The sequence below is a fragment of the Osmia lignaria genome, unplaced genomic scaffold (assembly GCF_051020975.1).
Source record: "Osmia lignaria lignaria isolate PbOS001 unplaced genomic scaffold, iyOsmLign1 scaffold0035, whole genome shotgun sequence".
Classification (NCBI taxonomy): domain Eukaryota; kingdom Metazoa; phylum Arthropoda; class Insecta; order Hymenoptera; family Megachilidae; genus Osmia; species Osmia lignaria.
This window is the reverse complement of record NW_027478176.1, coordinates 1,220,001-1,225,000: the sequence shown is the minus strand read 5'-3', so window position 1 is coordinate 1,225,000 and position 5,000 is coordinate 1,220,001.

Below are 5,000 nucleotides of genomic sequence, written 5' to 3'. Positions count from 1 at the left end.
CCGTTTAGCCAAAATAACGAACTATAGGTGCGCTCCGAAATATTTCAAAGTCCCAGCGGCGTATTGCTTCGCCTCTTAGAACCGATTAGTCGAAAATTTTAACAATCATATTTTTGCATTCTGTACCGTGGATCGATCGTTAAACGCTATTAAACTAGCGTCCGTGATGGTATAAATGCAGATTTTCGCTCCGTTTAGCCAAAATAACGAACTTTAGGTGCGCTCCGAAATATTTCAAAGTCCCAGCGGCGTATTGCTTCGCCTCTTAGAACCGATTAGTCGAAAATTTTAACAATCATATTTTTGCATTCTGTACCGTGGATCCATCGTTAAACGCTATTAAACTAACGTCCGTGATGGTATAAATGCAGATTTTCGCTCCGTTTAGCCAAAATAACGAACTTTAGGTGCGCTCCGAAATATTTCAAAGTCCCAGCGGCGTATTGCTTCGCCTCTTAGAACCGATTAGTCGAAAATTTTAACAATCATATTTTTGCATTCTGTACCGTGGATCGATCGTTAAACGCTATTAAACTAACGTCCGTGATGGTATAAATGCAGATTTTCGCTCCGTTTAGCCAAAATAACGAACTTTAGGTGCGCTCCGAAATATTTCAAAGTCCCAGCGGCGTATTGCTTCGCCTCTTAGAACCGATTAGTCGAAAATTTTAACAATCATATTTTTGCATTCTGTACCGTGGATCGATCGTTAAACGCTATTAAACTAACGTCCGTGATGGTATAAATGCAGATTTTCGCTCCGTTTAGCCAAAATAACGAACTTTAGGTGCGCTCCGAAATATTTCAAAGTCCCAGCGGCGTATTGCTTCGCCTCTTAGAACCGATTAGTCGAAAATTTTAACAATCATATTTTTGCATTCTGTACCGTGGATCGATCGTTAAACGCTATTAAACTAACGTCCGTGATGGTATAAATGCAGATTTTCGCTCCGTTTAGCCAAAATAACGAACTATAGGTGCGCTCCGAAATATTTCAAAGTCCCAGCGGCGTATTGCTTCGCCTCTTAGAACCGATTAGTCGAAAATTTTAACAATCATATTTTTGCATTCTGTACCGTGGATCGATCGTTAAACGCTATTAAACTAGCGTCCGTGATGGTATAAATGCAGATTTTCGCTCCGTTTAGCCAAAATAACGAACTTTAGGTGCGCTCCGAAATATTTCAAAGTCCCAGCGGCGTATTGCTTCGCCTCTTAGAACCGATTAGTCGAAAATTTTAACAATCATATTTTTGCATTCTGTACCGTGGATCCATCGTTAAACGCTATTAAACTAACGTCCGTGATGGTATAAATGCAGATTTTCGCTCCGTTTAGCCAAAATAACGAACTTTAGGTGCGCTCCGAAATATTTCAAAGTCCCAGCGGCGTATTGCTTCGCCTCTTAGAACCGATTAGTCGAAAATTTTAACAATCATATTTTTGCATTCTGTACCGTGGATCGATCGTTAAACGCTATTAAACTAACGTCCGTGATGGTATAAATGCAGATTTTCGCTCCGTTTAGCCAAAATAACGAACTTTAGGTGCGCTCCGAAATATTTCAAAGTCCCAGCGGCGTATTGCTTCGCCTCTTAGAACCGATTAGTCGAAAATTTTAACAATCATATTTTTGCATTCTGTACCGTGGATCGATCGTTAAACGCTATTAAACTAACGTCCGTGATGGTATAAATGCAGATTTTCGCTCCGTTTAGCCAAAATAACGAACTTTAGGTGCGCTCCGAAATATTTCAAAGTCCCAGCGGCGTATTGCTTCGCCTCTTAGAACCGATTAGTCGAAAATTTTAACAATCATATTTTTGCATTCTGTACCGTGGATCCATAGTTAAACGCTATTAAACTAACGTCCGTGATGGTATAAATGCAGATTTTCGCTCCGTTTAGCCAAAATAACGAACTTTAGGTGCGCTCCGAAATATTTCAAAGTCCCAGCGGCGTATTGCTTCGCCTCTTAGAACCGATTAGTCGAAAATTTTAACAATCATATTTTTGCATTCTGTACCGTGGATCGATCGTTAAACGCTATTAAACTAACGTCCGTGATGGTATAAATGCAGATTTTCGCTCCGTTTAGCCAAAATAACGAACTATAGGTGCGCTCCGAAATATTTCAAAGTCCCAGCGGCGTATTGCTTCGCCTCTTAGAACCGATTAGTCGAAAATTTTAACAATCATATTTTTGCATTCTGTACCGTGGATCGATCGTTAAACGCTATTAAACTAGCGTCCGTGATGGTATAAATGCAGATTTTCGCTCCGTTTAGCCAAAATAACGAACTTTAGGTGCGCTCCGAAATATTTCAAAGTCCCAGCGGCGTATTGCTTCGCCTCTTAGAACCGATTAGTCGAAAATTTTAACAATCATATTTTTGCATTCTGTACCGTGGATCCATCGTTAAACGCTATTAAACTAACGTCCGTGATGGTATAAATGCAGATTTTCGCTCCGTTTAGCCAAAATAACGAACTTTAGGTGCGCTCCGAAATATTTCAAAGTCCCAGCGGCGTATTGCTTCGCCTCTTAGAACCGATTAGTCGAAAATTTTAACAATCATATTTTTGCATTCTGTACCGTGGATCGATCGTTAAACGCTATTAAACTAACGTCCGTGATGGTATAAATGCAGATTTTCGCTCCGTTTAGCCAAAATAACGAACTTTAGGTGCGCTCCGAAATATTTCAAAGTCCCAGCGGCGTATTGCTTCGCCTCTTAGAACCGATTAGTCGAAAATTTTAACAATCATATTTTTGCATTCTGTACCGTGGATCGATCGTTAAACGCTATTAAACTAGCGTCCGTGATGGTATAAATGCAGATTTTCGCTCCGTTTAGCCAAAATAACGAACTTTAGGTGCGCTCCGAAATATTTCAAAGTCCCAGCGGCGTATTGCTTCGCCTCTTAGAACCGATTAGTCGAAAATTTTAACAATCATATTTTTGCATTCTGTACCGTGGATCCATCGTTAAACGCTATTAAACTAACGTCCGTGATGGTATAAATGCAGATTTTCGCTCCGTTTAGCCAAAATAACGAACTTTAGGTGCGCTCCGAAATATTTCAAAGTCCCAGCGGCGTATTGCTTCGCCTCTTAGAACCGATTAGTCGAAAATTTTAACAATCATATTTTTGCATTCTGTACCGTGGATCGATCGTTAAACGCTATTAAACTAGCGTCCGTGATGGTATAAATGCAGATTTTCGCTCCGTTTAGCCAAAATAACGAACTTTAGGTGCGCTCCGAAATATTTCAAAGTCCCAGCGGCGTATTGCTTCGCCTCTTAGAACCGATTAGTCGAAAATTTTAACAATCATATTTTTGCATTCTGTACCGTGGATCGATCGTTAAACGCTATTAAACTAGCGTCCGTGATGGTATAAATGCAGATTTTCGCTCCGTTTAGCCAAAATAACGAACTTTAGGTGCGCTCCGAAATATTTCAAAGTCCCAGCGGCGTATTGCTTCGCCTCTTAGAACCGATTAGTCGAAAATTTTAACAATCATATTTTTGCATTCTGTACCGTGGATCGATCGTTAAACGCTATTAAACTAACGTCCGTGATGGTATAAATGCAGATTTTCGCTCCGTTTAGCCAAAATAACGAACTTTAGGTGCGCTCCGAAATATTTCAAAGTCCCAGCGGCGTATTGCTTCGCCTCTTAGAACCGATTAGTCGAAAATTTTAACAATCATATTTTTGCATTCTGTACCGTGGATCCATAGTTAAACGCTATTAAACTAACGTCCGTGATGGTATAAATGCAGATTTTCGCTCCGTTTAGCCAAAATAACGAACTTTAGGTGCGCTCCGAAATATTTCAAAGTCCCAGCGGCGTATTGCTTCGCCTCTTAGAACCGATTAGTCGAAAATTTTAACAATCATATTTTTGCATTCTGTACCGTGGATCGATCGTTAAACGCTATTAAACTAACGTCCGTGATGGTATAAATGCAGATTTTCGCTCCGTTTAGCCAAAATAACGAACTATAGGTGCGCTCCGAAATATTTCAAAGTCCCAGCGGCGTATTGCTTCGCCTCTTAGAACCGATTAGTCGAAAATTTTAACAATCATATTTTTGCATTCTGTACCGTGGATCGATCGTTAAACGCTATTAAACTAGCGTCCGTGATGGTATAAATGCAGATTTTCGCTCCGTTTAGCCAAAATAACGAACTTTAGGTGCGCTCCGAAATATTTCAAAGTCCCAGCGGCGTATTGCTTCGCCTCTTAGAACCGATTAGTCGAAAATTTTAACAATCATATTTTTGCATTCTGTACCGTGGATCCATCGTTAAACGCTATTAAACTAACGTCCGTGATGGTATAAATGCAGATTTTCGCTCCGTTTAGCCAAAATAACGAACTTTAGGTGCGCTCCGAAATATTTCAAAGTCCCAGCGGCGTATTGCTTCGCCTCTTAGAACCGATTAGTCGAAAATTTTAACAATCATATTTTTGCATTCTGTACCGTGGATCGATCGTTAAACGCTATTAAACTAACGTCCGTGATGGTATAAATGCAGATTTTCGCTCCGTTTAGCCAAAATAACGAACTTTAGGTGCGCTCCGAAATATTTCAAAGTCCCAGCGGCGTATTGCTTCGCCTCTTAGAACCGATTAGTCGAAAATTTTAACAATCATATTTTTGCATTCTGTACCGTGGATCGATCGTTAAACGCTATTAAACTAGCGTCCGTGATGGTATAAATGCAGATTTTCGCTCCGTTTAGCCAAAATAACGAACTTTAGGTGCGCTCCGAAATATTTCAAAGTCCCAGCGGCGTATTGCTTCGCCTCTTAGAACCGATTAGTCGAAAATTTTAACAATCATATTTTTGCATTCTGTACCGTGGATCCATCGTTAAACGCTATTAAACTAACGTCCGTGATGGTATAAATGCAGATTTTCGCTCCGTTTAGCCAAAATAACGAACTTTAGGTGCGCTCCGAAATATTTCAAAGTCCCAGCGGC